Source organism: Convolutriloba macropyga, chromosome 8, assembly GCF_964194025.1.
Source record: "Convolutriloba macropyga chromosome 8, txConMacr16.3, whole genome shotgun sequence".
Lineage (NCBI taxonomy): Eukaryota > Metazoa > Xenacoelomorpha > Acoela > Convolutidae > Convolutriloba > Convolutriloba macropyga.
This window is the reverse complement of record NC_134475.1, coordinates 23,324,530-23,331,225: the sequence shown is the minus strand read 5'-3', so window position 1 is coordinate 23,331,225 and position 6,696 is coordinate 23,324,530. Positions and strand designations below refer to the sequence as shown.

The window sequence follows — 6,696 nt, the reverse complement described above, 5'->3', positions numbered from 1 at the left end:
ATTTTCTCGTTCCAAACGTTAACGGCACTGATGCCTCCGTACCCTACATAAAGAACGCAAAAGCTGGATCTCCTTCTCACATCGCACATAGCACAGCAACCCCCCACCCCATCACCACACACACACACACACACACACACGCACACACACACACACGCACACACACCACACACACACACGCACACACACACACATACATACACACATACATACACACACACGCATACACATACACACATACACACACACACACACACACACACACACACACACACACACACACACACACACACACACACACACACAGAAATGCGCGCGCATGCATACGTTCCCGCAAGAGCTCACAATCTCATGAACGCACGCACATACATACAAGCACAAGCTGGCAGATATTAAAATGATATCATACAACTAAAAAAAAAATGTTTAAAGCCCTCCAAACATTTTTGATTGTCTTTATTTGCATTTTACATTCGCTTTGAGTTTCTATTCAAACTGAAGCTCATTTTGAATTTGAGTTGAGCTGTTTTGTAATCTGCGCACGCTTCATTGTTTCTTTATTTAACGGCTTTCGAAGTAAAACTTGCTTTGAATTCTGTACAGCAAAAACGTTTTTAAAAGTTTACAACCGATCAACAAAAATATTGGACGGCCTTTTTGACATCAGCACGTACGTTGATTTATTATAAAGCCTCATTCTTCCATTCATTCAGTTCATCCTCAGGTTCAATTAATCGATTTTTCTAAGATTTTGCCCGATTTATAGTATTTGATGGAACTAGAGCCCCCTTCCCGGTAATGAATATAATTGAAAATGTTGCCTTAATAATTGTATATCTAAACTGTGGCTAGTCTCACCCCTTGATAGGCACACCCACCCCCCCCCCCTAAAAAAAACACCAGTAAAATTAAACACAAGCATTAGTTAGCTAGTTTATGATATTCTTATGGTAGTAAGTACATGCATCCCCAGGTTGAGGTGCCAGACGGAAGTGACCTCTGATCAGACCCAAATCCAACGCACATGGTGTGTTTCCAGACCAAAATTACATGGTCTGGGATTTGGTTTGAACACACAATAGAATGATCTGAGGTCATTTCGATCTGGTCACTTCCGGGTGGTAATGGTCTGATCAGAGATCATTTCCGTCTGGGTTGGTCTGATCCGAGGCGGTCATTAGTTTGATCAGAGAAAATTTCGAGCGCAATTGGGTCTGATTAGAGACCATTTCGAGCAAAACTGTTTCCATTCGATGTTTTGTATCTTTTTAATTGGAGATGATGGCTCTGCCATGAGGCAAGAAAAAAGCAGAATTCTGAGCAAAGACTTATGCAGAGTCTCATGGCTCTGGTCAAATCGAAAGGGGTCCAGCTGATAACGAATGCTGGCCCCCTTAACAAAAAATTTTGGTTATAAAACTGTAGACCACGACGTGTCTTATGGAAAGCTGTCTAAGTTCATCCATTTCGACAGAAATATGCTAAAGGTATACTAATTTTTTTCTCAAGATTTGGGTTTTTTTCATTAGCAATACTTTTAGAATTGACTTTTCTTAAGATGAATTTAATACTACAAGCATCAATTTTCATGAAATGATTATTTTATAGCCAAATTAGAGATTCGTTCATATTGAAAACCATTCACTGATCACTATTTCGAGCGCTCAATAGTCTGACCTGGAGTAAATTTTGAGCGCACTATAATCTGATCCAAAGTAATTTTTGAGCGCACAATTGTCTGGACAATGGTCTGGGTTTCGTCTGGGCCATGGTCGGACAATCGTTGGACAATAGTCTGATTGCGGTCTGATCAGAAGTCATTTCAGTCTGGCAAGGTGTGATCAGAGACAATTTCGAGCGCACTCCGAGCGCAGACTTTATTTCGGGCGCACTTCAGTCTGATCAATGGACACTTTGGTCCAGGATGGTCTGATCAGAGGTTACTTTCGTCTGGCAGGGCCTAATCTGAGTTCACTTCCGAATGGCACCTCAAACTGGCCTATGGTATATTTTTGATCGTGGAGCTATAACGGTCCAGTAACATCGCGGGTTTGTAATGGGGAAAAACTTCTAAGTTCATTAAATATTTTTAAACTTAGCTATTATGGAAAAACCCATAAGAAAATTTAATATACTCAACTGCCACAACTGCCCCTTAATGGAGACTGTTGTGATTTCAGCTGCCCGAGCTACCTCCAGAAGTTGAAACAGTTGAAACGGTTCGTATTATCCTTTATGTTTACGAGTTCAGATTAGTTAGTAAAGATATAACCCTGGTGATGCAATAATTTTTAAGTTGTAATGTTGTAAAAAAGATTTTATGCAAGATCTTATCCTGCATAATCGTATCATGTGAGATCTTATTGCTCACGATCTTATCATTTTTTACGCGATAGAAATTCTCTCCCCCCCCCCCCCCGGTTTATTCAAAAATCAAATTATAGCACCAACAGCTCAATTTTCTTATCTCTCTTTGTATGTGCTAATAGAACAAATCGCTTCTACCACTTTATTAGATTTTCCTATAAAAATTTGTAGGAAAAATTCTTCTGAAATATTTTTACGACACCTCGAAATGTAATCTATTAACCAGGCGTGTACAAACTGGTAGCTGATGACATGGTCAGTGCCCAATAATTTTAACATACTCTGATTAACTTAAAAACAATTTGTTAATTGGAGTTCAAGATTAATCAGATAAAATTTAAAGTTTTTAAAAACTCTCGAGAAACTACTCTAATGAGACCTAATAATACAATTACCGTCAATCCAATTGATGAAATATTTTTCTGTAAAACTCTGGCGAGGTTTCTAGTTATAACACTCAAACTGGTTTTGCTTAAATCATATTTTGAGAAATATTTCGTGTCATCAACTAATTCATTGACGATGAAAGAAATAAGTTTGTGTGAATGAAAACTATTTTGCTTTTCTGTAAAAACAATTTATGTACTAAATGGACACTAAAAAATAGTACAGAAAAGTTGAACCTGGCGTTGAGATGATGACTATCACAGCATTACTCCACAAAACTGGAAGAACAAGAAAAATTAACGAGAGACGCGTTTTGAAAAACAGAACACTCGACAATAACACTGATAAAAATTTGCCTAAAAAGAGAAACCCTTTGAATCAACACTACAAAAAATTTAAAGCAAAAGCTGGGTTTTTGTATGTGTGTGTGTTTGTGCGTGTTTATGTGTGTGTGTGTGTGTGTGTGTGTGTGTGTGTGTGTATGTATGTATGTATGTATGTATGTATGTATGTATGTATGTATGTATGTGTGGTGTGTATGTGAACACGAGAGCACAAAACAATTATTTAAATTTGAAAATGATTAGTGAATAAAGAATATAACAATACGTAAAATTTTAACTAAAAAAATGGGAAAATAATCTAAAAACAGGTTAGTGGTGACAAATGTGAGACTGCGCTCAAAAGTCAAATTTGTGGAAAAATTTTGTAAATGTGAAATGTGAAAGCGGGAAATTTGTTCAAACACATTAATGTGTAATAGTTAGATTGCTAAAAATTGCAACTGTTTTTGGCATGAAGAACATTTCACATTAGGATTATTATTGTTCATGAGTCTTGGTAGCCTTTATGTAGAAAACAAAATTATATCGACAACTCCAAATTAATATTGAGTAGGCAACTTTCTCAACAAAAAGAAACAAAAACTGCAATTAATTTTTGTCCATTTATCATTTCAGCTGCCCGAATTCAAATATTAAATGATTTGAACAGAATAGAATTGGACAACATTTCAAATCATCACATCCAATTACAATCCAATTAGGACACAAAATGAGCATAATTGCTCTTCAAGTCTTTGCCCATATAAGCAAAAAATTAATAACCCAAATAAATTGATGTCATCTTGCTGAAGCGTATTAAAAGTTAGTAATAGAGGGTAAAAACATCCCTATTATCTTTAATGTAAAGCTCACTTATTTTTGATATATGTGCTTTCACTTGCTGAAAACTAAAGTTTTGAAAGTTTTCGGGTAATAAATTCAGTTGTTTTAGCCAATTATATGTTTTCTTCAACAAGTTAACTAATGACTTTTTGTTTTTTGTAGTTTTCGAAATTGGTGGGGGAAATAGGCCTCTTAAACTCCATCTCGTTTGTTTTTTAATGACTGCTAGACTTTGCGGAATTATGTATTGTAGCGGAGATTCGGACCTTATTTGTTTAAAAAGTTCTTTGACAAGTTCAATCACGTAAAGTTCATATACAGTATATATCTTGTTGTCAATTAGTGTAAGACCTAAGGATTCATTTTTTTTCCTGAAAAAATTGCTCGAATGATTTTTCGCTGTACCCTATCATTTTTTTTCTAAATTCTGTTTGCTTGTGTTCCCATAGACTAATAGACCCTAAGTTATGACCGATTTGGCAAAAGAGTCATAAAACATTAGAAGACACCTTCTTGGATAAAAATGTCGTACCCGATACATTAGTCCGCAAAACTTGTTAAGTTTTTTAACAACAAAATCAACATGATCACGGAATGTTAAATTCTTATCAATGTAGATTCCTAAATACTTACAAGATGTGTTGTAATGTAGAGCATTATCCTTGAGTTTTACTTTTTCTTTTGTGGGTTTACCGAAATTTATAGCTTCACTTTTGACATAATTAATTGTTAATTTGTTAGTATTAAACCAGTTGGAAACTCTTTCAACATCCATTTGTAGAGGCGAATTATTGTCATTACTGGCATTAACAACAGTAGTATCATCTGCGAACATTACTAAGGTGCTTTCATTACAAACTGCGGGGAGATCATTGATATACAAAATGAACAAAAAAGGGCACAGAACAGAGCCCTGAGGTACGCCACAAACTATTTGCTGTTCTGTCGTTTTTTTGCATCCTGCACTGACAAACTGGGTGCGCCCAGTTAAATAATTCTTTAATAGCTCTAAAATTGGACCTCTGAATCCATATCTTTCTATTTTTAGTAACAAAATTTCATGATCTATTGTATCAAAAGCTTTGCTTAAGTCAATAAAACTAGCTTGCCCAGTTGATTTGTTGGCAATAACATTTCGAATATACTCCGTTATGGTGGCAACTGCATGCACACATGACATTTTAGATCTAAAGCCAAACTGATTGTTGGCTAGCAAATTATTTTTTACACAAAATTTCATCATCCTCTTAAGTAAGATCTTCTCCAGATCTTTGCTTATTGTACTCAGTAAACTTATAGGTCTGTAATTACCAGGGTCAGTCTTGTTTTCTTTTTTTTATATAAGGGTATTACTTTGGCTATTTTTAATGAATCTGGGAAAATACGCTCTAGCAAACAATAATTAATGGCTCTTGCAAGATGACATTCAATAATGGGAGAAAAACACTTCAAAATTTCGTTTGAGATTCCATCATGACCAGTACTTTTCTTGTTTTTCATTTTCCACAAGATTTTTGTAATCTCTGATTCGTTTGTTTGATGAAGTACCATCGGTTTTTCATTATTGCGTATATTGCATCTGCTTTTTTCGTTATTAAATTTTGCAGATAATTTTGGTCCAATTGAAACAAAGTAATCGTTCAAGTCATCAAGATTTGGTAAATCGATGGTATTGTCCTTTCTTTTACAAGTTTTTAGTGTCCTATAAATAATTTTTGGGCTTGGATTTTTGCCTAGTTTTTTGAAGTTATCTTCTCTTTTTCCATTTCTTATCAAGTTAGTTACCTTGTTCCGTATTTGTTTATATCTAGTTTGGTTTTCAATAGTAGGCTCTGCTAAACATTTTTGAAACATTTTGTCTCTCTTTACAATGGCATTTTTGATTTCATTTGTAATCCAGCTTGCAGATTTAGGAGAATCAGATGTTTCTAGCAACTTTTCAGGCGCAAATTTGTTTAAACTTTCAATAATTTTCTTGATCATTGTACTCATGTAATCATTAGCATTCAAATTCTCAGGAATTTTTTTGATATTCTGGTCTAAGACGAAAAGAAATTTCAGCGCTTTGTCTGTTTTGATTGATTTCAAATTTCGCATGAGTACCGATGACTGAATGCTTTTAATTTTTAAGCTTGATACAAAAAATTCAGCAGTTAATATAAAATGATCGCTTATTGTCGTCGCTAGCCTTTCAGTTTTTATGTTTGTTTCTGTGATTATATGATCAATACAGCTCTTTGAATTTTTGGTTACCCTTGTAGGCATTGAGTTTTGTACTTGAAAATCAAATGATCTTAAAAGATTCTCATAATTTTTGTACTTTTTTCTCTCTTTAATATATCTATGTTGAAATCACCAAAGATTAAACTTTCCTCTTTTGAAAACTTCAAACAATGTAAAATGGTTTCCAGCTTTGGTTGAAAATCAGTTGACTTCAAAGACGGAGGTCTATAAATCACACAAAAATTATGCAAACATTTCTCGTCGTATTTCACTTGTAAAATTAAGCAATCAGTTTCTGTGTTAGTATCCTGTATTGTATATTGAAGATTATCTCTAATGTAAAAGGCTACTCCACCAGATCGTCTCTTAGCGTTGTTTCTGGGTTTCGACACTATTGTCTGATAACCTGGTAGATCATAGTCGTCAAGCTGGTCTCTATCTTTTAACTATCTTTATGTCTCAGTTAAAGCGATAACATCAGGTTTTTGATCTAATGTATCAAGGAAAACTACTAGTTCAGCATGATGGAATCTCAAAGACTGAATGTTTAAAC

The 6,696-nt window shown here is 34.7% G+C and overlaps 1 protein-coding gene across 1 annotated transcript in view; it reads left to right on the top strand.

The window, feature by feature from the left end:
- The first annotated feature begins 522 nt into the window (after positions 1 to 522).
- Positions 523 to 6,696, top strand: part of LOC142344018 (uncharacterized) — a 75,739-nt gene continuing 69,565 nt past the window's right edge. Inside the window, exons 1-2 of the mRNA XM_075395463.1 lie at positions 523 to 670; positions 2,181 to 2,219. The gene's annotated coding sequence lies outside the window, so the exon portion shown is untranslated. The remainder of the gene's footprint in view (positions 671 to 2,180; positions 2,220 to 6,696) is intronic.